A 27,377-nucleotide genomic window follows, 5' to 3' on the forward strand; every position below is an offset into this window, starting at 1 on the left:
GGTAATGTGATTTTACCGTAGCTTATTCTTATTGGCCCCTTTTCAGCTAGAGCGTTGTTTCAAATAGTACGGAACAACAAAATCCCTGCGACGAAAAATCACTCTCCCTGAGGTAATTTTTGTACACACGTTTACATGGCGAAATTGTTCTAGTATCAGACCTGCATTGTAACACGAGTGCGCGGAGCGCTTTTCTCGCCTTCCTCGCCCCCAGAACATCACTTCGGCAAGAAGAAGGGGCAGTACAGCTGCAACTGAAGTACCATTGTGGAAACCAGCCAGGTACCTCATATACATGTCCATGTATGACCAGAGCTTGAAAGAAGGGCTGGTTATAAAGTGTTATAAAGTGCTGTATGAAGCGTTTAAACGCGCTTCGTACAGCGTTTCATACGACCCTTCATGAAATACTATTAATACAGCGCTTTAGAGCTTATTTGAAGCGCTAGTCCCGCTGACCTCTCCAGCCCCCCGCACCCTCCGTCTTCCGCAAAACAAACAAGAAACAGCGCTTCAGGGCGGCATGCACAATCACAGCTCGCCCAAACCTCCGCACCCCCTCCACACAACAGTTGTAACGAGTTTACCGTTGTCGGAACCAACACCACCACCGCTTTCAATGCCAATTTCCAGTCAGCGCTTCAAGGCTTTTCGAACAAAATCCACGAGACAAAAAGGCACTCTCCCCGAGACTTCCTATCTCGAGAAGACTTTGAATCAAAACGCATATGTGGCGATGTGGCTTATGAGGAGTTCTACGGTGGCGACAGGGTTTGTGAGGAATGGGCGCGATCTCAAGTTCCAGACTGGCTGATTGATCTACGTGCTCCAATGCCCTTTCATTTTCCCGCTTATCTGACTGGTCTACACATTTTCGAAGCTTGCGACATGACGTGAACATATTAAGTTCTACCCTACAAGAAGCGTGTATGGGTAACTCCAAAGTCTGAGTGGAAATTCCGGTACTTCGGGACGAAATATTTCCAGCACGCCTTGTCAACTTCCCCACGATGTAGGATGCAAAAATTTCTGCTGTAGGGTAGTTCACGGTTGGCTGCTACGACAATCCGTTCTTCTTATTGGCAAACGTCGAGCTTTCTTTTTCTGAATAATCGTGAAAAAGAACACGCGCATGTTATGAAAGAAAGACCACCAGAAAAGTAACATAAAGTGATAACAGTAAGTGCAAAGCTCTAGGGGTAGAAAACTTTTACTACGAAGTCTCGGGGAGGGGCATCGGACGTGAGCACAGGTCAACGCGCACTCCACAGTTACAAAGAATTCCTGATGGAGGTTAGCGCAGCCCGTCACGTAGCGAGGATGTACGTGCGATCAAGTTTCTAGCACTGCCGGTGAAAAACGCCGAACGTATTCATTCGCATGACCGAAGCAATGTGCGAGTGTTTTCTTACTCAACGTTTTTAATGTTATCCTTACTTCTATTCAATTGTTTTCACGTATATTGAAATTTAAAGCGCTGTAAGGTCGACAGTTCGAGTTCTGCCGAGTGGCCGTGCATTATAGGGCCCAAGTATATTACAAAATGGAACAGAAGAGCGTTAATTGTCATAAAAATAATTTACGAACCTAAACCGTTTGTGTCCTTGTTAGTTTATGTTGGCCTGTAAAATAAAGCTTAAGATCGACTATTTGAGGAAGGGAATAAAAACAGCAAATATTAAGACTACATTGTGTGGAGAAAACGGAATTCCTGGACACGAAGAGAGAGAGAGAGATCGAGAGGGCAAAAGAGAGAAACATTCACTCTGTTGAGCCCCTTGCGGGAGATCCAGCAGCAAAGGCGTTGGTGTCTCAGCGGTGGGCCTGAGTCGGTGCGTCTGTTGCCAAGCTCCCTCACCTACCGACCCGTGTGAGACCAGCCAACCCCCCTGGCCCCACACGTCCTGACCATGTCTCTGCGAGCTTCCAATTGTCCCCGTTGGTCACATGCAGCGACATTATTCACCACTACTGCGAAACTCGCCAGCAATACCGTAACCCCTCCCGCCACATTAACCGACAACAAACGATCATATTCAGGAGCCTACTGACTAATACTTGCCTATACTCCAAACTGTTAAGCCACATATACCTAGAGACTTATACCGACCAACGCCCGGGATGCAACACTGATAAAGCCGCACTGGCACACATGATATGGATTTTTCCGGAGCCAGCGCTGTCTTTCCTTTAAGCGTAATCACACCAGGAAGCCAGCTCTGCGCAGCAGAGATTGGGAGACAGAAGTGCCGCTGGTTTGCCTGGTTCTAGATCCGCCGGCCCCCGTGGAACGCCCAATACAGGGTGGTTGTAATCAACAATATTCCCGTCATCAGGAACCTGCGAGCTAGAATAGCGCGTCAGCTGCAATGGTTTGATTCGGGTAGGTGATGGTCCTGTCTTAACACGACGGAATGTTGTTTGTTAGTAGTTTTGAAAACAGGCATTGTTAACATTACGCACAAAGTAGGAGTCAGCAAGGGCCCGTAGGACCAGCGCCTTACGCATCAGTGCCAGTTACTTGACTAGTTTACAAGTCACGAATATTTATGACCTGTTTATAACTACACCGAATGTACGCCAGTGTTTGACCTTCCGGAAAGGTGTTTTATAGATTTTGTGGTTATTTCTAAGCAGTTCCATAAGGTATTGTACACTAATGGTTTAAGAACAAGGCCAAATCCTAACACGGAAAAATATTTTCACCATCCTAAAGCAAACGATGGCGTAAGGATTAATACAAAAAATTTTGCAGCAATGTATTTGGCAACTTAAATGAGCACTCGTCATTGAAAGATCGGGCGTAATTCCATGAAAACATCAACCATGGTTCTTTTTAACTGATCAAAAGACGCGTGCCTTTAGATCGAGCTTCGCGAATATGTGAGATTGTCTTTTTACAGAAAACCTGCGTTTCGTTCACAAGCCTATTGGAAATATTTATAGTTCGTCGGTTTTCTAGAGGTGGTACAGGGGACGTCGATGATAATCAGCTGAGCCTGTCACTAATGTCAAAATGTAAAAATGTGCCTCAATGCTAACTCTGCGTGACAAAATTGGGCAATTATCAATAAGTTTAACATTGATGTTAGATATGTGGCATCCCGAGATGAAACAATATGTTGAAGATTTGGCTGAGTACTTTTTCGATTTCTTCGAAGATGAACAGTCAGAAAAGAACAAGTGGCGTGTTCAGGAGCGTTTGCAGATACTGGGTGCAATTACGCATCATGTCTTTCGGTTTTATACGAACACTACCCCAAAGGGACACTGAAGTGAATTTGTCTAGCTCCGGTTGTCGCTTGAACTACATAGACTGGCTCAAATAAAGCCCCGTGTCACTGTTTATCTGCTCGATAAAGCGATGTTTATTTTATAAAGCCAAAAAGACGGATAACTAACATGCGGAGTTTGCGGCGGCCGCACCAAACAAAGCAGTGACGTCCATAGAATGTGCTACGTAATTTGACGATGTCCAAAACTTTAATTCAAACCACTCTCGATTTCCGTTCTGTAAAACAGCAACCGAAACAACTTGGCATCCGACATCATCGTTGACTGGGGATTTTCTATATCTCAGTAATTGGCATACCGCGTGTCTGCCATGTTGACGCTGTTGACTGCGTCAGATAGGCGTAGCAGCACGGCTTGGAATCGCAGCAATCACTAGCCGAGGCGTACACAGTGGATGAACGCCCTCCGCGTCACCAAAGACGATCAAACGCGATGCGCGTTTCCCCGACCTTTGCAGCTTGCTTGGCTCGTGCCTGTATGTGAGAGGTGTGTTCGCAGCAGGCCAAGGGTCGGCTGATTCGGGACTGTGCCCGCAAGCAGTCGGTGCTTCTGGCTACACCACGCGAACAAGGACTCGCCAGCCTGTCAGTGTCAGTCTGCACGCGTTCTGCGAACTCGTCTGTGGAGCAGTGGACGTTACAGCACAAAAATTGTGAATTCAGTAATTCAGTATGAAAAATACTGCCCCAAAACAAATAAATCTACTTCAAAAGAACCATGCACTACCGGGGATTTGAACTTCGGTATTGTAAAGAAATCTACCGTGTGCTCCAGACCACTCGACCATAAGCCAGCGCTGACAGGGTCGAAAATATGAAGTATATAATATATCGCCAGCTTATATTTCAAGTGAAGAACACTTTACGGGCTCGCCTTGTCGTCGCAGCTCGCTCGCTGGACACAAGTATAGCCACACGGCGTTCTGTCGTAGCCACTGTCGTCGCGGCGTTGCACGGAGGCTGCGAAAGCCAAGAGGTTCATGCAGTCACAAGCGTTAGAAACACGTGAACCGCTGCCGCTTGTCATACGTCTCCCCGTTGTTTAGCGCAAACAAAAATTTAGATACATTTGTGGAGCAACATACCTAATTAACCTGCAGCGCCCGCGTTCATTTAGTTAGGATGCTCGTTTGGTTGGTTTTATGATAGTAAGCGAAAAAAGTGGCATTGCAACGTCGGCACATGCGGGAGTAAAAGCAAGCACAAAAAGAGCAGAACTCCCTCTGGCACAGTTTCAGGCAGGGGGCGCGGGAGGACTGCGAAGCCGGGAGATTTGAATTGCATTGGGTGGTAGCTGTGAGCGAATAACGGCGCTACAGGCCATTATGGCGGATCACTGCTCTGCACTTCCGACAGCTTTCACATTGAGTGGAACGGCTTTAATTTTTTTACCGAACACTCCCTCGATCTGTCAGTACGCAAATGATGTGGCACATAAATTTGCAGCCTCAGTGTCGCTCTGATAGTTTCCTTGGTGCCGAAGTGATTTGTTGCGCGCTGGCGCTTGCGGTGTTGCAATATTTTAAGGGGAGAACACTTAAGGTGCTCGCCTTGTCGTACGCTTGCTGGACCAGAGTAGAGACTCACGACATTCCGTTGTAGGGGCTTTCACCACGGCGTCCTTTTTTTCTTTATGCCTGCTTAGACATCAAACACATACTCAGCACAAACGCAAAATAACGCGTCAGTGATTTTCAACCGACACATTTACATCAGAATTTCTTCAAAGCAAATAACGCCTCAAGAACGAGCAGCCAATCGGGCGCTTCCGTGTGAGTGCGATACACATCCCGTAAATACATGGCACTTTCAATAAAATTCTTGCGCACAGGTCGCGCATTGACATGAGCATGATTCACAGTCATTCTTGTTTTCCATTTACTGTAAAGACCTGGAACCATGGTCTTTCCGTACGGGACGCCTCCATCATTCTGCACTGGCAAAACGCCAATTCCATGGGGCGTGATTGGTAATTCCTTTTTCGAGGTTCGCTGCAATATATCCCAATGATACACATGATGCCAGCAATGAATGAATGCATGATCAATGGTCTAAGGTACCTTACATACCCTACAGTTTCTGGTCCATGGCACAAACATGTCCTTCTCCTGGAGCAAGCTTGCGACTGGTAGAGTGCACACTAATTTTTTTTACACCCTATTGGCCGAAAAGGGTATAAAAATGTTGTCCCATGGCTAACACCGTTAAAAGGTGTTTTGGCAAAAAAAGGGTGTACAAATAAAAGAGGGTGTTGAGCTCAACACCCTTAAAAAGGGTGTTGAGGATGCTCAACACCCCAAAAAAAGGGTGTTGCGCATCCACCATGTGCAGTGGCAATGTGAATCGGCGGAGTGCGGAACATTCAACACAATCAGTCAATACGTTGGAACGCACATGAATTGAGCACGTAAACCAACGTGATGCAATCGGTAGAGGGAGTGCATACTTAAGTAGTAATACATGTGCTGTTCTTGCTTTTACATCCAGCAAAGGAAAGCCCCCCGATCAAGTCGGTGGGCTTGTCGCAAAAACAGATATTTTAGCGCCAATTTTGCAAGTGTGGATTTTACTTTGAGAAAATACAGATCAGCGCGGGGATTGCCAAAAATGTTTTGATCACGATGTAGTTTTTTGTGTTTCATAACTTAGAGAATTTTATTAAATACCAAACAAACCTTTCCCGCCACCTTTACACCCTTCAAAAAGGGTGTAATTATTTCAACACCCTTTTTCCCAGACGGATGTAAAGCTACAAATTAAGGTGTTCGAAACTAAGAAAAAGGGCGCAAAGAAAAAGGGTTTAAGATAAAGGGTGTAACAAACGACCGCCAACTAAGGAAAAAGATGGAGACCTCCAAATTTGGAGGCATTTTGTACCTGTCTACACGTGTAGACTGAACATTTTCTACAAGCGGGGAGTGTTTTGTACCTCACGATGTTTAAAGCAATATGAATTGGCACAATTTATTACCAATGAAGCCTTTAAGCTTGACCTAGTGTCGGTGGCGTTAGCAAAAAATACAAAGAAAAAGAACTGTAGCTCCTGTAAAGGGCGCACCACCATAGATAAGTATTATAAGAGTGAAGTCAGCTTTCGAGCTTGTTAGAGTGTGAGCACAAGGGAAGTAGGCGTATGCGCACCTCTTGCTATACCATTTTAAAGGTGCTAGTCCTTTTTTGGATTATAAACGCAAAAAAATTGGCGCTGCTTGCAATAGTGGGGCAAGGCTGGAGAAACAGCATAGGTGGGGGCCGACCTAGCTTGTTTCCCCCTTGGATCCCTTGGCAGTGGTGGGGGGGGGGACACTGGAACAGCCTTGTAAAATCCGGTTAAACTTGGCCTCACCCCTCAGCGGTCATCCTAGCTTAGCAAGAACATTGCAAAGCTTAGCAAACATAACAAAACTTAGCAACCCCGGGAGAAACTACGTCGACCCCCAGCTCCGCTGTTATTTTTTTGCAACTTAACACTTATTTCACACCGTTTCAACAACCTATGCAGAAAGCCAAGCGTGTTGCAGTCGCCCTTTTCGCCAAACGACTATAGTCGCTTCTTTTTTTAATTTTGAAGGTTCAAGTTTGTGTTTCACGTGCCAAAGCTAAACTTGGGGCATGAGGTGCACCGCATATGGAAACGAGCGATCATTGCATACGAGCAATTATTCTTTTCTTGCGTAGGCAAATTTCTTGCCAGTGGAGGAATATATGAGGGGACGTCTTCTTCTTTACAGTGCTATTTGCGTCCAACTACGGCCTTATTCAATGAACAGCTGAACACCTTTTTCACACCCTTTCCACACCCTAAGAGAAACCAAGGGAGTTCAACAACTTGATCAACACCCCTTTTTTCACACAAAAAGGGTGTAGAGCTAGAAAAAGGGAGTAGCATAAGTGGTAAAAGGGCGTAAAGGCCTCCCAACACCCTTTTTCCACTTATGTTACACCCTTTTTGGCTAAAATGGTGTAAAAAAGTTTAGTGTGTGTTGCAATGCAGGCTAAAGAAAAATGTTTTCATGGTTGGTTTTATAGCCCTTTTAAGGATTTCCAGGAATGACGATTTAGAGTACATTGTTCTATACAGTGCGATAGGGAAAACATTTTCAAGTAAATCCTTATACAATTGTTTCTTAGTGGCTGAACACAAATATTGAGAAAAAGTAGTTTACGAAACTGAAAAGAAAGTACAACTGCCCGCGACTATCCTCGTACAGCAGGACAGAATACATCACTTGAGGATACCACAAACTGAGGCGACCTATTTTTCATTCTGACTTGTATCACTGTGTGCAAGAGTGGATCTTCTTGATCACGCTGAATAAAAAGCCTAGAACCTACTAGTCTAAGAAGTAAATGACACAGCCAGAGACCTTCGCTTTTCACCGAGCGAAACAAGTTTGTTCGACTGACTCGCTCCCAATTAGATTCCCAAAAAAACACCGCGAATACCCTGTACAGCTTTTGCACACTGACAAGCGAGATACTTAAAATCTGCAAAACAAACCACACCTTCGCGGTCAAAGATGTATTGCGCACAGTGGCTAGGGCGAACATAAAAAGAATACGTCCTTTCCATTTGTTCACTTTCCCCCTCAGCTTTTGTCACAAGGGTTCGAAATCCAAGTGGCTTATGGAGTCATAAGCGTTCAAAACTGGTCAACCGCTGGCGCTTCTCATACATCTCCCCGTTGTTTGGGGCAAAGAAAACTGCAAATACATTTGAGGCAAAATATACGTAATTAACCGGCAGCGCGCGCGTTCATTTAGTTTGAAGCTCTCGTTACGTTGGTTTTTAAGATAGTAGCGAAAAAAAAGTGGCAGTGCGACGCTGGCGTGTGTGGGAGGAAAAGCAAGTACAAAAAGAACAGAACTCCGGCTGCCGCAGTTACAGGCAGGGGGAGCGCGAGCACTGCGAAGGCGGGAAATTTGTAATGCGTCGGAAACGGCACCACAGCCCATTATAGCAAATCACTTGTCCGTACTTCCGATGGCTTTCAAATTGAGTGAAATGGTTTTAATTTTTTCAGTCAGTTTTAAAATTTGAAGCAGCGTAGATGACTATTTCTTTAAGAGCGGTCGTCCAAGAACGTCCCCGAAATTCTCACAATATCTCATGTGTAACAACTGCATTCCTCAGGCGGGAAAGCGTTCGCACATGTGTGGTCGTGCTGCTGACCGCTGTGCTAGTTCAGTGAGCGCAAGAAGTGCTTAGAGCAACTTGGTTTTACGATGTACGATACGTTTCCGTTGATTTTGGTTCCTTAGTACCTCTATCAACATCGCTAAGTCTTCTCCCGCCTTTATTTGGCCTTCGAAATTTCTACTTGCGTACCAGCCAGCGAAGCGTCGCATGTGCCCTTGTGTGGAGTAACTTGGACTTACAGCTTGATACAGCCTACAAACTTCCAAACTAAAGTCACATTCTATCAGGCCCAAACGTGTCGTGGCTTAGTTTCAACTAAGCGAACGAATTGCGACTACCCGCTCACCGCCCGCCGAATAAGTTCTGGGCCGACTGATTCCGTCGAATGCTCGGCGAGCCGTGCTGTAAAGCAGTCAAGCCAAGCCATCTTGTTTTGACGTCATACGAAACATCACAGTAAATCGGCAACAAGGATGCAGAGCGAAGGACAGAATTTTCCATCTGATTTTTTTTTGATGAATGAGGTAGCGTAAACATAGCGAGAGCAGTTGAAAGATCGCCTTGAGACTTCAGACTACAATTGGCGCTAAGAATGCCGCACAGTTTTCAAATCACTTCAGTGTCCCTTTAAGAGGGAGTGTACTCTAAGAGGACGTGTAATCTACGTCATTACGATGTGCCTGAGATGGTAATTGTAGCAATTTGGCTCCGAAAATAACTTTGTCACATCGTGTTACAGCGATATCTCACTCTAAGGTGGCTTTAAACACTCTTAAACAGATCTAAAAGCGTTCGGGCTGTGTAGGTCATTTGCGATGACTTTTTGTCTGGATTGGCGTACTGGGCATTACAAAGAAATAAATTCGAGCCTCCAAGACAAAGAATTTCTGAATCAAATCAACGGAAGCAGTTTGTCAATACCCTTCTACTTACCTTCTGTAACCTGCAACACACATAACCTTTTCCATTTGTGAAGAAGTGCTAAATCCCGTCTGTATGAAAACGCAAATAGGCTTAAAAAGTCTCACGAGGTTTGGATTTCGTTCGCCGCGCCTGTTTCCCGAGGGTTATCACAGTCAGGTGAATTTTGTTGACTGCCCCGCAGTGTAACACTGGGTCTGCCCGAGCCTATTTTGATTTGAGCTGAAATATTTGAAAATAGAAACCCCTTTTACAATTCCGGTATTGAAATCTGGATTACTCTAGTGTTCTCACAGAAGATAGTATGGGACATTTATACCTCTCGCATGCTTTTTCAACGTGTGCTAGTAAAGCAAATTTACAGACGCGTACAGAAGGTAAGAACAAAGCGGATGTTGTGGCAAAAGTTATCGTATTGGGCATGAGCGCTTCACAAGCAGTGTGTGATACGAATGAATCTTGCCCCAAAAAAATCTGTGAGTGCCTTTGTCCAACACCGTGCCTGCTGCCAACCAAACACCCGCAATTGTCTCTGCTGACGGATACAAAAAAATATCAAACAAAACTATGGCCGGCAGGTAGTAGTACCATATGCATAAGCCATAGAGATTGCCTCTATTCCTCATGAAGCGACCAATATTATGAAATGCATCCGTATCTTCGACGTGGGTCAAGAATGCAGCTTTATTTACAGGTAAACCGGAATACAGCGACCTACAACTCACGCAGCCGAAGTATAATTCAATGATTACAGACAGAGCAAGAATATGTCAGAAACTTTGTTTGCGAACTAAGTAGATAATCATGAACACGATCATCATTAACAACAACAACAGCCTATTCAATGCATGTGAAAATATTCAGTTGAATCAACCAGCTTCAAAGCATTTTTATGCCTTGCAGACAGGCTCCACTGAAAATGTTTCAGATCCGATAGGTCGTGAAGTCGGGGTCCCGAAAATTGGTCCCCGAGTTCGCTGCTATTCCAAAAGATCGATCTAAATTGTTCCATCTTGGGAAAACGAGATACGCTCCAATTACGGGGAAAGCAAAATTCCTATCACGCAGGATTAGAGGGCCAAAATGAATACGAGTTCCTAATGGCACCTGCTTGATAGGAAAAAAAGTAAAACGACATCGAGTTGGTACAGCAATGAAACCGAGATCGAGAACAATCTTTATGACCGCACTGGTAACTTCCTTCCGTGTTTTTGATTCTTTGTTATTTTGAAACATGTAGTCTCAGTTCGCAAATTCATCCTGATGAGTATCAGGCGAGCCGAATTTACCTCTTAACTTAAGAAAGCAATTTTCCATATGCGCCGACGACGATAACCATCTCGGGGGCTGAAATCTCCTACGCTGATTGAAAATGTTTAGAAGAAATGCATAACTGCAATGTTAAAAAAACACAGAAATTCCCAACGTAAAATTTTCTTCGCCGTCTAGAGCATGAGCTAAGAACTTGACAAATGAGGGAAAAGTTTTAGCAATTTTTATGTAATGTCTAGTTTTTTTTTCTAAGATGGGTTCTGTACTGACAAAAAGCAATTGAATGTAGCGCAATCTTTGGTGCATTATCGGAAGGATATGCCTTGAAAGTGAGAAAATAAATTATACACTGTTGTTATAAAAGAACATTCTGAAAAAAAAGCCCGCGTCGCATCGGTTAATTCCGTGATTAATAAAGTGAGAGAGCAATGAATGACTGATTCGGATATTCCGGTCATCCGAAAAACATATTTCTATATTCAGGCTGCTGATTAGAGCCATACAAATAAAGGACAGGTTGGGGTACCTGAATTTGAATAAAGATGTCTAAAACAACTTTAAGCAAACAAAGAACGATTGAGTCTGTGTTTACTTTACGCTATATTTGACAAAAAGAGAGCGTTTGTAAAGTTTGACGCTGGGAACGTGCGGTTTGCGCCTTGGAAGTATTCAAGCGTGAGCATTTGCGACGCATGTGTCTTTTTTGCGTACAAAAAATGTATATGCCTTCTTAATCGATAAATACATCGGTTTTTAAACAGTTCAGTTTTTCGGTTTCCCTCACTGTCTTCTGCCGCTTTGGCTGGTTATTCCGTAAAGTACCACAATTGGCATAGCTATGTGCAGTAAACATAGAATATATTTCCGATCCTTTATGTAATATGCTCGGTTATATAAGTTTTCTTTTGTGTGGGGAAAGCCCTATAATAAAAGTACATTTTGCGAAATGTAACGTTTTACCAGATGGGGAATTTGAAAAAGAACATTTACTTCCCAGTTCTTCGATTCGTGACACGCGTGAGCTTCAATTTTATTTATTCTTGAACTCTTGGAATACACTGGTGTGCCTCGCAGCGCTATCGGCTCCAGTGGGACGCGATGTTGGCATATGTGTTGCGCACTCCTTATACTTACAGCAATATTGTTACGGCAGACAAGACGGATCACACAGCAACTAGATTGTAATTGCATTGCTCTTGTAGCTATTTTCATGGGCTGGTGATATGTAGTTGGCCTAGTTCACTGTAGCCGGATATATGTATTCACCGCTAGTCGTCCAAATAAGTATGCTGCTGTCTCGCTCCTACGTTTCAGAGCCTCACAAAAATTTCTGGCCTGCTTTGCTTAGAAGAGTTTCCCTTCATGTAGTTTCGCTGAGCACAAACGAACTCCAACAGTGACCACTGCATTACATTGATGCATTCACGTAGAATAAAAACACCTCTAAGATAAGTCAGAGCACCGGAGGCAAAGCTGAGGCTTCTTTAGGGAGTTGCATGCGATGTTCGGTTTGGCCAGTTTCGTTGTTGTCTACGAGGGCTTTTTTGATTTGAGACCAAGATTGAGCTTCGTGTAATTTCACTTACAAAAAGTAATGTTGTGTTTTAGTTTTTGGGAGTATTTACTTGTTAGCCCTATGCAGAAAACCGAAGTAATGATCAATAACCTCGGGACAGCACAGCAGTCTGGGATAGGGGGTGAGGTAGTGGAAGTGGTAAGCAAATATATCTACTTAGTCCAAGTTGTGACCCCGGATCTCAACATGAGGCAGACATAATCAGAAGAATAAGAATTGGGTGGAGTGCATACGGCCGACATTCTCAGATAATGAATAGCAGCCAGAAGAAGAAAGTGTATGACAGCTGCTTTTTACCGGTACTCACCTACGGGGAAGAAACTTGGAGGCTCACTAAGAGGGTTCAACTTGGACGACTCAGCGGGCAATTTAGTGGAAAATTATAGGTGAAACATTAACGGACAAGAAGAGAGCGGAGTGGGTCAGAGAACAAACGCGTGTTAAGGACATATTAGTAGAAATTAAGAAGAAGAAATGGACGTGGGCAGGGCATGTAATGCGATGGCAAGATATCCATTGGCCAGTAAGTGTAACAGAGTGGACTCCTACAGAAGGCAAGCGTTGCGGGGGGCGGCAGAAAGTTAGAGAAAAAGTTTGGGGGGATACATTGGTCACAGTTGGCACAGGACCGGAGTAACTGGAGAATATTGGGAGAGGCCTTTGCCCTGCAGTGGGCGTAGATATGCTGGTGATGATGATGTCTTATTAGCCAGAACAAAAGTTCTTTCAGAATGGGAATTTTACTTTAATTTTAACTAAAAGTGGATAACTGAAAAGAGCTCTAGGTCCTGCGGGAGAAGAATAGGTAACGTTGTCTCTGTTTTAAAAGATAGATAGATATAGATAAAAGATAAATATTTTTTGAGAAACTATTTCTTTCTAAAGCACAAAAGAAACATCTCGGACTTAAGTATAGCTTTATCTATTACCGACTTCTATCTCTCGATTAGATAGGAATAGTAACGTCCGTTGGTACAAAGAAAACTTTCTTACAGCATTTTACAAATCAGTCAACATAGCGTAGTATATTTCCAGTCATCAAGCATAACCACCTCAGCTCTCGCTTCCACACATTGTAACACATTCTGACATGCAAATAGCCAGCTTAGGACCACAGAATTGTAACAGAATGGTGCTTGTGCCTACTTTTTGGTACTCAAACCAGAAGCGTGCTTTCTGTGGCGAGCCTCCTAAGGAAACACGGTGAGAATGGCGTGTCACTGACAAGCGCCCCGGCCAAAATTCCAGATAAGACGAACTGCCAGCTGATTTTGGTCGGGGCTCTTCGTCCTTCCGACATCGCGCGTCCAGGAGGGTGGGGCGGGGGGGGAGGGGGGGGGGGGGACGGAGCATCGGGCCACTTATGTCTGCGTATTGTGGTGCTTCTAATGCAAGCATGTGCTAAAAATTCAGTGATCGGGAAGTATTTAATGTGTGCTTTCTCCAGGTCACGTTTCGTTAGTTTTGAAACCGCTTCACCTTCCGTTTAAGGAAACCCTAACCATGTAAAAGCACAACGTCGAAATGCAGGTACGTTAAAGTACGCGCGTGTGTAAACGAGACTTGACTTAAAGCATGGCGCTCGGCGTCTCACAAGAGCGTCTCCCGGTACATTAATGCAGTGATGTTCAACTGTGTGAGTGTCGAATACTTTATAACCCTTTGTTTATAAGCAGATAAACCTTAAAATCCGCAACAACTTGAACCAAACCGTTTCTCTGTCAAAATTAATAGCTATTGCAGCTGAATAAATCAGAAAAATGTGAAATTCCGATTGTCTACATGAACTAGCCCGGATATAGCAGTTATCTCCGCAAGATGTCAGAAAAATATGAGGAGAAAGTGCAAAGGTTTCTGCTTTGAGGTGAAAAGTGGACCTGAAAACCGTGGGAGGCGCTGTTCTTTCATGCAGGTATAGTAAATGTGCCACTTGCAAACATAATTTGCTTTATTATGATCTGCCCGTCCAGCATGTATCATAGCTCGCTCTTAAAAGCTGCGGAAGCAACTCCGTAGAATCTTCCCACAACGAATTCTGAGTAAATAATACGTATGTGTTCGCACTAATTTCAGGATGTGTGCATTTTTTCAGCGGCCCACAAGATGTATGGCATCTGGAAATACTCTCCACGCGCATATATCGAACTCAGAAGATTTTCACGGAAGTAGTCAACCAGTTTTGCACAAATCGCGTTATTTTTAAAAAACGTTGAGTTCGGGAGAGTTGCATGTAACCTAAATGGTAGTGCTCCCAAAAATGTTTGCGAATGACTAAGAGTTCGAAGATATATTTGTAATTTGTTTCGCCAACTGAATACGTCGCTTTAAATACGAAGGCTGCAGTCGTCTGCATCAAATTATGCAAGAAAGCGAATGCTGATTTAGAAAGGCCCGAGTATATTGAAGAGCAAAAATGCTAGGCTAGATTAAACCGTGCTCTGGTGGACTCGAATCTATTACTGCGACAGAACTGCTTGCTCGATCTCGGCTCTGCCTAATCATATGGATTAAGTATGCCAATTGTAGATTGCAGGAACAACGTCATTGGCCGCATAATCTGGTGTTAGCTTGTATGTGAATGTTTTAGTTGGGAATTTTTGTCAATAACATTTTGTATACTGGTGGGACAGAAGAAAACGTTCGCTCAGCCCCCAAATGTGAAACGTATGTATACGCCCTTGTTTGGAAAACGGACAGCATGAGAAAACGATGAGCTTTCGTTTGCGAGCAGTTTTGTTATCAAAGAAAGCAACGTACGGCAGGCTTCAACAAATTTTTGCCTCGTCACGCGTAGGACAGAACTCCTCCTCCTCCGAATCGTCGTGACCGACTCCTCAATGTATTTCAATTTTCGTGTGCATCTGCACCCCGAGTTTTAGAGCTGTCACGGGCTCCTCCGCAACAAAACCGTAGCTTTGGTTAGAGAAAAGCATACAGAATCTAAGTTGTTGAACGCGGCAAGCCGTCGTTGTCCAGTGATAGCTTAGTTATCTTGTGGAGACCGCACAGTGAACGCACACACAACTGCACCGAAGACGAAACATAGACTAGCCATGCGCAGTCACCGGTTGAGGTACGTACCAGCATTGAACTTGGATGCAACCAGAACTCTGCGTGATTTTATGACGACACGCGTCCTTACTTTCATTTATCCCGGTTGGCCTCCCCCCTTTGGACTTTGAGCGATCGGACGTCTAAACTCCGCAACGGCACTTGGCGTTGGCTTGAACCTCGATCAGCTTTAACGTAAGATTGAGATTCGAGGTGTTTCATGGGTGTGTAGAGGGAGTAATAGAGCTTTAGCTGTCAAAACTGCAATTGGCGACGCTGTGAAAGAAGGGTATACCGAAAAACAAAACGGCGAGAGGAATAGTGCAGCATTTACCGCATGTCAGCAAGAATCGATAGAGCAGGACGAATCAGAAAATTAGAAAAAAGGAATGGGTTTGGCCACTGGACTTGAAGGAAGACAAAACAACTTTTTTAGTTGTGCAGTTCTTCCGCTGGACTAACGTGTGGTACTCCTTTGCCCGTTTACAAATTCATGACGGAGAAATATCTGTGCAGAATTCTAAAGAAATCTCACCCGCAGTGAATATTGTGAACGCTCTAAGTAATAAATTATACAATGAAATCGTGTGTGCTCTGAAAATTTCTGGCTTATGTGCAAAAGATTTCCAGCTTCATCTACATTACGAAGGGTTTCTGTTTGCTGATCAAGCGAATTACAAACGCTAAAAAAGCAGTCCCTCTCCAAAAATGATTTTTTGAGGTGGTGGTGATGTTGTCTACGATCGCACACAAAGCTACTTAAGCCGGCGTTCACTGACCCTAATTGAAAAAGGGGGTAGCTTTGGATTGCATGGACGGCGTTTGTTCAGTTCGAGCCAAGGCTTAGTTGACTCGGCGGTATGATGAACGAGAAGGCTTTGATGAAAAGAAAAGCTGGAGGGAATGTTCTTTGTCGGTCAACCTTTGAAGCGTAATCAAACGGTGTGTACAAAACAAAGCGAGAATTGTAATGAAGTCCCTAGCTACGATGAACCGTGATATATTAGAACGTTGTAGAGAACCAGTAAAGTAACTATCTAAACGCACTGGGCCTACTTTGATCTGTGGCCTAGCCTTGCCGGTGTGAAAGCCGACCCACCCAATACATGCAACGCTTGTGACAGAGGCCTACGCGGGAATTCTAACACCAAGTGCTTCATTATGTTGTTATGTATAGATGTGTGATGAGTGAGCGAAAACAAATATTCGCTATACATGAAATGTATAGTGGCGAGTGTGTATCAATCGTCTGTCTGAAGGGGGAGGGGCACACTTAGTTCATCTAACACAGATTGCCAAAAGACCAACTCTTTTTTATTTGCTCTATGTGCGTTCACTGTGCAGGCACGCTCAATAAGCAGTCAGCGTTTATTTTAGCTGAAGCCTTTTCATGTCCAAACACAGAGGTGGTCCGTTAAACATGATGTCTTTTGCTCGGCATGTCTTGTATTTAGGCCTATAGTTACATACCAGCTCCGTTACTGGTTATTGTATAAACCAGCCACGAATTAACAAGATAGCCGTTTGTGGGCTCGACGACTACAGTGCCTGTTTTCTCGGTGAATCCCCAATCGCAATGCGCCATTATTTTGAGTTTCCTTTTGCTTCAGCTTGGTTAAAATGTGCTTAACTGACACACGGAAACTGTGATTAGAACACATTGAGTAGTCTTCCGGTGATCAAAATAGTTGAAAGGAATTTACACTCGAGTAAAACTTACGAAGAAAAACTTTATTCGACCGAAGAGCCAGCAGGTGGGCCGTCTCCTCCGTCCAGGACTCCGCTTGTTCAACTCACCGTCTTCGCCATTTAGTACAGCTATTCGAGTCAGAGCTGGCAAGTTCACTCCGCCACTGCTCGTAGGTGGAACTGTGGATGGGATTGCAGTCTGATGAATTTTTAATCTTCCAGATGTGGTCAGAGAGTGGCGTGTTGGTCGCAGCGTCTGCACGTATTAGAGGGTTCGGTTATTGTCCTTGTCAGGACTACTAACAGAAAGGAGGTTTAGAAAATGCTTATTTAAAAGTGGAACAGTGGAATCACCCCTGGCGGGCGCAGTACAAGTCCATAACACCATTTTTACAACAAAGGTCGCAACCCAATTTCTATAACCAACATCAGACATTCCAAATGATCAATGTGAGGTTGTCTAGTGGCTGCGTGCTCGCCTCGCATTCCATTGGACTCTGACGTGAATCCCTGAACCAAATAAACAGGACTTTTTTTTGTTCTAAAAATTCTAAGTTTTCTAGAAGGCTTTGTTGAAAAAGTGGGGCCTCATTCCGAGCACTGATTGACTCGCCTGTTATTCTCCGAAGAGTCCGAAATTTTTTCCGCCATCGGTGGTCACTTCGTGTTCTATCCGTTTTTCATTTTGTGTGCCATGGGCGCAAGATTGCTTATCCTACCCGAGTAGTTAACTACCTTGTTTAAAATAAAATGGGTAATGGTTTCAGTGTAGTTGGAACACTTTACCCAATAAAAATATTGATCAACAGTATATCAGTACAAAATAAATATAAGTATGCAATCTTCAGCTTTCACGAAAACGTTCCTTGGAAGGTGAACCTAAATTGTTATGACTATGAATTTGGCGTTAAACGAACTCGGTTGGAAAAGTAACCGCCATTTCCCTTCACTTGCATCTGTACTGCGAAGTCAGGTGCAAGCGGAATATGGGCCTAACGGTCGAGCAGACGAGTCGGATGAACGTATACTTACTGATTAAACGTACGAACTACCTTCTTGTAAGCCTACCATATTATCCTTGCTGGATGAGCGAAAACAACGGTTTTATGGCAGCACCCAAAAAATTGTGTCCAATGCAAAGGTTATTTGCATTAAAAATTAGCTATTCAACACCAATGAATGCTTGAATATCTTCAGAAAATGCTTCAGTAACAATGAAACGTAGCCGTACAACTAGAGGGACGATTGTTTTTCAAAACCAGAAGTACATGTTTTCCTTGCCAGCCGATTAAGTTTGTATATGGTAAATTGTTAACGGCGGATGTAAGCTTTCGTAGTTAGGCGTACTGGAGAAATAATAACAAAAACAACATTACATTCTTGGTAAAGGCCGTATCATAGGCACGTTTGGAGTTGTTTGATTTATTTATGGGCGGCAATTGATGCCGGGGCTGTTGCCATTAGGCAATGTAATGAGTGTCGGCAGGTTCTTCCATCACATTGCACGAACCTAACTTATTTATGGCCACCGTTCAGTTCAAATAAAGACAACTCCCTGTCTCGTAAGAACGCCTACTTTGAGACGAGGCCCGCGGGCTCTGTTTCCCAGGGCACTGACCTGGCCGGGGTAAGAGCATGCACGGGAAGCTGGCAGTCCTTATTTATAATGCAAGAAATCGATTCCTTTCTCGTCTTTCTTCATCAGTTATATCAATGGATGTTTTTTTCCGTCATGTTTTTGCAGTTAGGGTCATTTTGAAGTTTTTGTTAGAGACAGTGCATATGCTAGAACCTCTTGCCAGTATGAAGGAACGGTCTATATAATGAAGGGTTATAATTAATGTACATGCACTCTTAATCCATGATGGTGTCCTTGGTGCAACAGCAGAGAGAGAAACATTTCACAGTTTCAGAAGAACGGTGCTTACACAAGCACTACACCAGTACACATAATAACATACATTGTCACGTAGCCAAGGACGACGCAGGTTTCTTCAAGGAATAATGTTCGTTGGAGCGAACTGGTTTCCGCTAAGTACTCCTGGATTACCCAAGCGGCGACGAAGCAGTCAACAACGTGACGTGCAAATGCGACTGTCGTCGAAATAAATACAGCAGCGTTTGCACTGCGGGCCATTTTCTTTCCTAGCAATAATTTCTGGAACGATCAAAATAGGATTATTCTAGTCTAGTGACGACCGGGCGAAGCGCTCTCCCTATCAAAATGAGATAGCCTGTGCACCTACAAACGAAAAAGAAGCGAACACGCGCTTCACTTTAAAAAAAAAAAAAGATAAGACGGCACCGCGCGACTGGGCGCTGGCGATAAACCACAAAACTACAAAAATCAGAAAGGTTAGATTGCACTTATAGAAGGGTTATTGAGCATTTAGACACCAATAAAGCAAAAATATAAGAAAACAAAACAGAGATGTAGAATTTGAAACTGAACTAGGCGACTTTTTGTCGCTGAACTTAACGGAGCGTGCCTCACGGGGGGTACTCGCTGGCGTGGCCAGCAGCAAGTAGGAAAGCACCACATCATGTCTGCAGACGAAGACTGGTGTTTCTATCGTTTTCATATCTTCCCAATGGACTCCATGAGCACCGGAGGAGCCACACGTGTACTGAATGAAGCTATCAGATGGTGACTGTTAAAATTTGAACCAATGTTTCGTCTTTGTGTTTGATGCAGGGCTACCTAAAATGACTCGCGTCGAACGTGCTCTCCATGTTTCACGTACTGCCTGTGGCGACAAACAGGTTGTTTTTTGGTTTCTGTGGGAAAAACGTGTTCAAGTACATTTGATGATTATTTTGTGCTGCTTCTCAGCGCTGAACACACTAAACAGGCAATAAGGTTTCACCGGATAGAATACCATTCTCACCGTAGTTTCACACGAGACACTTTTGTTTATATTATGTCGTAATCAATAAATTCAAGGCCATAACTTTATGGTCTCGGAGAATTCAGGCTTGGGAGAAATTTTCAGCAGGAAGGGCTTAGAATTCAACAACTGAAGTTTTGAGTGGCTTTTGATGCAATCGTAGATGCAGATGCGTAGCCAGGGGTGGTGTGGTGCAAGAAGACAACAGCAAAATTTCTCTCGACGCATCTCTCCCTTCTCTCTCCCCCCCTCCTCTATGCTATTTACACACCAAATTGATTAACTATAATTTAAAAACAAAAATGCTTAGTTTGTCGGTTGATTAAAGGTGGAAAATTACTAAAAATGATGAGGGGGGAGCGCCGGATCTTGTTTTTTATCGGCGGGGAATACACTCCCCGAAGAATATTTATGGTTACGCCAGGGCTTAAGTGTATTCATTCACTTTTTGTTCTGTCTACCTTTTTGTTTTTTTCTGAAAATTATGTTAAAATTTGGCTTCAAAATAGGAGACAAAATGGGCATAGGGGAAGTGCCATTTTAAAAAAGCAAAATTGATGCCATGGAACACATCAGATCAAAATATTCACTTCGAACAAAGCGTCTTGAAAATTTGAGGCAAAATAGGCGTACCAAATGCAGAGTAGCAAGGCTGAGGCGCACGTAACGGCCAAAGTCAACGTTAAACGTAACTTTTTTTTTGGGGGGGTGGGGAGGAAGGGAGGGGACGGGGGGCTACGGTTTTGTGCTATTTTCCTAAGGGACCGTGACGTATGCCGTTGTGAGGTGAGGTTCCCATTGTGACAACGACAACCTTGAGGGACAACCTCGGGGGAACGCAGCTGCTTGACGCCTCGCCACCACAACCCACAACGCTCGACGGAGATCGACTCGTCGCCCTGAACGTTCGGCGGCGAATTTCTTTCTGCTTTCTGTAGATTTGGTATTCCTCAGGGTTATGTGCATTTGGCAGAACCTTGAATTGTAATTGGCTTTCGGTTGCAATATTTTGTGATTTGATGTTTATTGTGTTTTCCTAAGAATACATGTTTCTTTGTGCCATAACCGAACTTCCTCGTCTATTTGGTGGCACTATGGCAGGTCCCAGTCGCCACAGAATACCCGAAAAGAACCTGCGAGGGAGTTTCCCCTCCCCAGAAATTGGCGTCCGCGACAGGATGAGGGCATTTGAGTATGTGAAGGTACGGCGCGGTAGGTCCCTTGCATGAGTACGCAATTACGCGCAAGATGTAATTGCCGCAGGGGAGCGTCTAGGGTGGCGCGATGCAGCGTTACGCAAATGGGTGGACGATGCTCTTGCGAAAGCGCGTGAGGAAAGAGCTGCCGAGTGCGAGGCTACACGAATGCGACTCGAGCAAGAAGAGAAGAACTTGCAGCTCAGGCTCAGGTTGACCAAACTTGGGAGGCTCTGAGGGTTAAGCGGCCAAGACCTATGAGAGTGGGTGTTAGCGCAGGAAAAAAAGAGCGCGAGGAAAGAGCCCTATAGCTAGAAGCACCTGAAGAAATAGCAGAAATCGAAAGGTGAAATTCGGAGCTTCGAAAACCGCTTGCAAAAATTCAGGCCACGCAGAAACCGATGATTAAATCGGTCGATCCTTCTGAGCAAGTGGAGACGACGGCGTTAAATGTGTTTGTTCGCTCGTTGGTTGAACCAGATGTTGAATATGACTGCAAAACCGCTCTGCAGGACATTCCTCATCCGAAGCTGTTTGGGGTTCCAGAAAAGAGTCCTGCCCCACAGAAGGTTGTATGACCCCAGATTTCGACCTTACAGTGTCGAGGACTAAGAAGCCGCGGGGCGAGCTAACAAGGCGGTTCTCCAGGCGAAGAAGGGTTCGAAAGCGCTGGAAGAACGAAAAGTAGCGAAAATATTGGGGTCACCGCGAAGAGAGGACTGGCTATTCACAGAAAGGTTCCAAGAACACAAATGTAAACTCTCGCGCATGGTGCCCGCAGACTTCCGGTGCGTTGGATCGCATCGCTTGTAATGTACACGGGAAGGCTAGTCCTTACTCTTATAGGCGGGTCTACAAAGGACACCGAGAGTGGCACCGCAGCCACTGGAGGAAAATAGACCAACTACCTGCCGGATTGCCTTTTGGGTTGATTTCTGGTCCATGTGTACTCATGCGCATTCCCTGTGTAAATATAGGCAGTGTGTTGACGTGTTGGTTAATTAATGGAGTGCTATCTGTTTTGGTTAACTCGTGTTATCATGGCAGTTTTTTAGGTGCGTGGCTGTGTGTAGTGTTCCCCGTGTGTATGTGACGGTTCCCTGGACTGGATACGCCAGCATGATGGTCCAAGAGTAGCTATTCCTCACCTGCGGGTGCAGTTTTGTTACAAAAAAAAACTTCTCGAGGTGGTGGGGGCACGTGTGAGGTCAGGTGCCCATTGTGACGACGACGACGACTATAAGCTCGGGGTTTCATACCCATGCAGTACTCGTGCGGGGATTGCTCTTAGTGTGGTCGCGCGAAGAAGAAGTGGCAAGCCACACGAGGGCCTGACGTGGGCCAATTGGAGGTTCATCGTAAGTAGGGCTAGAGACGGGACACAGAAGAGAAGACACACACGACGGCGCTAACTGGCAACTGACTTTATTAGGCGTAAACACAAATATAAACCCAGAAAGAAAGAACACGTGCCCAGGTCAGCCCCGAAAATGCAGTTTGATAAACACAAAAGTCACAGGATTACGATTCGAAAAAACACGCAAGATTACACTACACATAGTCTAAAACCAACCAGCAAAACATCTAAGTTAATGCATTTGACAAGAACAAAAATTCCTTTTCATTAAGTGCCACCGACGCGTGGCTGATCATCGTGCTTTCTTATATAAAAAGCTTCGATTACCTCGCGTGTCAATTGGTGCTTGTGTCGCCACAACACGTTGGTGTTTTCAAAAAGTGGACAGCATTGCGCCTGGGTCTTATCTTTGTGGGTCGCGCAATGTCGAGTGATATGTGCATGATGGTTGTTTTTGAGCGAACTTCGGTGTTCCATCAGACGAACATTGATGCATCTGCCTGATTGGCCGATATAAGGCCAGCCTGGAGGCCAGCCTGGAGCAGAGGATAACGCCGGAAGGAGTAGACGGAGCAGGGTAAAGGAGCGCGACGTCCAGGTTGAAGACTCGAAGCTCGTCGGGTTTTCGGAACCCGAGCTCAAAGGAGTTCTACGAGGTGCCTTGGCATCCTGGAGCCTAGGCGCGACTCCTGAATCGTGGAGGCACGCAACGTTGGTGTGCTCCGCCCTGGGACGACCCGTCGCCTGCTGCCTGTCGGCGAGCGGCAGGGCACGGTTGCCTCCTGCCCTGATGCGAGAGGGCGCCCGATCGTGAGTGGGGACCGAGCAGACCATTGTATGCTAGAACAACGGTACGTCTTCCTCGTCGATGTTCTGTCACGTGCGACGACTTCATCGTAGCCCCGCGACGGCTCGCCTCGCCTCGCCACCAGAACCCACAACGCCGTACGGACAAAGACTCGTCACCCAAAACGTTCGGTGGGTACTTTTCTTTGTGCTTTCTGTAGATTTGGTCTTCCTCAGGGTTATGTACATTTGGTAGAACTTTGAATTGTAATTGCCTTTCGGGTGCAATCTTTTGTGATTTGATGTTGATTGTGCTTTCTTAATACATGTTCCTTTGTGCCGTAACGAAACGCCGTAGTCTAGTTAGTGGCACTGTGGCAGGTCCCAACCACCACAGAACACCCGAAAACAACCTGCGAGTGAGTTTTCCTTCCCCCACAGCCTTCCGCCCATCCACCTCAGCAAAAAAGAGTAGGAGCACCAGCGTCCTCGTATTAGTGATGCATGATGATTTAGTTTTTTTCGACCGCATATAAAAAACAGCAAAAAACACTCTTAAAAATGGGCGAGCTAAACGGAAACACAAAAACAACAAGTGTTGTCTCGAGCTGTTCTAATAACAACAGACAAAACCTCTTAACAGATGTCTCGCGAGTAGTGCCAGCGCATCTCTGTTTAACTGAATTGAGCAAAATGTCTCGTATTTTACCCCAGAATGAGAGATGCAGGACAGAAATAGTGCGAAGGGTGCTATAATTGTGGAGGAATGAACGGTACATTGCGCGGTTGGCTGAATAATAATGCATTTGTTTTCTATTTGGAACGAAAGAACTAGATCGACGTGCACATATTTTTTTGCAGCAGCGTGAATTCTGATGTCCATGGAGAACTTTGCAGGTTTTCTTAAGTCTATTCCGAAAGTTAACCGGTTCCAACTTACCAATGTTAGCGCAAGTTCTTGCATGATAATTTCTTTGAGAAATTGCAGATGTGAGTCCTGATGCTTATGCCTCTTCGAGTGCTTTTCAACATTTCTTTTATGTCTATTCTGAAAGCAAACGTGTTTTAACTTCCGAACGTAGCTGCCAGTTCTCGCGTTACAATTTTTTTGACGAAGGGCAGATATGTCACTACAAAAAATGAACTTCGCTTGGGATTATGCTGTTCATGATTGGTTGAATAGACTTTTTGAGGGCATTAAATTATGTTTTTGAAGGGGATGGTTGATAAAGAAAAGATAATTCCAAGTAAAGTAAATTTTCCAAGTACTTTTTCCGCGTAAAACTTGCAAAGTAGTAATTATTTACACCCACAAGTAGACCTGGTGGACCCAGAGAAAAACTTCAAAAAATCAAAGTTTAGTTATTCGCCAGTTTAAAATATTTCACTCGATATTTACTCTCCTCTTCAGTGATTTAAACTTTAAAAGTAAACCTTGAGAAGGCTCATCTCTGCTAAATATTTTATTTCATAATGTCTCGTATTGTTTCGTAACGTGGATAAAAGCGTACCAGATACGCCCATGTCCCGCGAATGTGCTGTTGTAAAATGGAAATTTGTGCACCTTGTTAGGATGATTAATAATATTCTCAACCATATATAAACAGGTATCCCTCACAGTTATGAGGTTTCCGGCCAGAAATTCTGGGCTAAAGAATATATAGTGTTTTTGAAGTCACTCTTTGGTGGCAGCTAAATTTGCTCTTCGTTTTTATTGTGATATTTTTTGTGAATCTTAAACAAACTAATTTGAGCATTGTGTTTTCGCCGCCTTTTAACAAAAAGTATATTTAGGCAATGCTAAATGCCCCTGCGGAAAACTAAATTACTTGGGTCAGACGTTGTTCATTACGGAAAGGAGGTATTACCTTGTGTATAATAAGAAGTGGTACAAGTTATGGTGGGAATTCAACAATGCAGAGAAGTTTATGAATTGAAAAAATATTCTGGCTATTTTCTTTGCTTTGGGGATACCACGATCTGAATCAGTTACGTGTACCGCCACAACTGCTGCTGGCGTTTAGCAATGCTGAATTGGTGATGGTAAACTATCCAGTACTCCTCCTATTTCTCTGATAATCATTGTGTGCGTCACTAAGTAGGGGCAGCTGCAAAACTGTGCGGAAAAGAAGTTTTATTTTCTTTTGCCAGAACACTTCTTCCAGAATTCGTAACACGCCACGTGGACTTGCATAATACAGCAGTAGCCACCATTGCTCGCATGACAAGCACGGGGAAGTGGCAGGCCCTGCGCTAGAATTCAAACCCGGAGGTGTGGTGACCGTTCCTGGACCAAGCCTGCATGGCGACATCCTGAGCAGCTCTCTTGGATTGACGACATCTCCTACTGCCGAGAAAGAAGCTTGGATTGTTATAAACGTAGTTTCTTTATACTTTTACAATCTTTTTTAAAGTGTCTCACTCAGCCGTTTACTCAGAAAATTTACAGGCACGCTTCAAAGGCAGCTCAATGAATAAATCGTAGACTACAGAGCAATGAAACGTAAAAAGTGCACGCTTGCTTCTCTGGGATCGCGGAAATTTGTGTCTTGCTGGAAAGCGCGAGACTGTGCGAATGTGTTTAAGTTAAATGGAAGTTGGACTACGCCTTCCGCATTAAATGTGAGAATCAAAAATAGCCGCGATGCTTCTTGGTGTGACTGAATGCTAATACAAAAATTTGCTGCTGAGTTGTTTGGATACTTTACACTGTCTTTGAATCGGTATTCTTACTCTAAATACTTGATTGGAGACTTCATACTCAATCCAGTTTCTGAGTAAACACGGATAAAAGCAAAGTACACGTTCCTTTATTGTTGCCATCAAAGGCCTAGCGTCAATCCTGTCCACGGTTAGATTGGCTAACTAGCCCTCTGATTAAGTGGTATCAACACAGGTGTAGTACATCCCATTTGCGGAATGCCACATCTCTGCTTTAAGATTTCGTGCATGTATATTTTGATAGCAGTGTACAGTAGAAACGAAACAATTGTAGCACTGTCTCTGTCAAGACAGTACTGTTTTGACTTGGCAGGTCTTGCCAGAAACCGGCTGACGTAGATGCCGACATACAGCACGTGCATTGGCACCCCTTGGAAACAGTTACCCGAAGTAGGTTCTGCACACTCTGAAACGTCGGACAGCACGTCCCTATAACCACGGCAGCACGCGCAATGAGGACATTGTTTTCGTGCAGTATGCGCCTGGCATTAGTAATAACTTGACGTGTGTCCTATAGGCGCACAGCGTACAAGTTACGCGCTACAAAAAACAAAACGATGAGAAACTCGATTGTGCACGCACAAACAACCTACAAAACTTTCTAGCGTCGTGTACAGTATTGTGTGAGGTGAATGCGATCAAACCTACGTTGGTGAGACAGGCAATATTCAGTAGACTCCGCAGCTCATGTTAGACAAGAAGAAGGCATCGATTAACGCCATAATTGAACAGAAAGAAGCGGCTGGCTAATGGGACAAGAAAGAGGCGAAGTGTAATCGTCGGCTTTATCTCGATTCTTTCACAATACATAAAACGCAGAACACACCTAAACAAAATGAAAGAAACTTCCCACACTTGAGTGTACGTTGCCTACGATGCAAACATCTCCGTATAATTTTGGTCCGGGTCTTCAGAGCGAACAAAACGTTGGCTAAGACGTGAAGCGCATTCGTGCTTGCACATTTTTATGGATTGTATAATCGTTTAATTGCTGTTATACTGTTGTAAATTTTTTCGAACTCAATCACGCACACTTTTTTGAAAGAAAAACGTAATGTTCGTTTTTTTTCTTTGTGCAAACGCGTATTTCGCAGGGTGGACCTTATACGGAGAGCTTGTCCCTGGGAATCATTTTGTGGGCAAAGTGGCCAAAGTCCAGCTAAAAGTGCGATCAAGTTACGGCCGATGTACGCCAGCTGGTACGAATACAGAACAGGGATAATTATTTTAATGGTGTCCCATTTGATCCTGGTTTCGACAGCAGGCAGAAATTCTGGAGTGTTCGCTAATAGCTACTTTACCAAAAATAAAACCAACACCGACGGCTAAATGCTGGCTTGTATGGCAGCCGACCTGGTGAAATGGGACGATATGAAGGTCGGGCGTATAACGACCGGAAAATGAGTCCTTCTAAGAGAGAGGAAAATAGAGATAGATGGGGGTCTTTAAGGGTACTGGTGAGGTTAACCCGCCAAAGGCGCCTAGCT

Source organism: Haemaphysalis longicornis, unplaced genomic scaffold, assembly GCF_048455015.1.
Source record: "Haemaphysalis longicornis isolate Haplotype H1 unplaced genomic scaffold, Haemaphysalis longicornis Haplotype H1 scaffold_6, whole genome shotgun sequence".
Classification (NCBI taxonomy): domain Eukaryota; kingdom Metazoa; phylum Arthropoda; class Arachnida; order Ixodida; family Ixodidae; genus Haemaphysalis; species Haemaphysalis longicornis.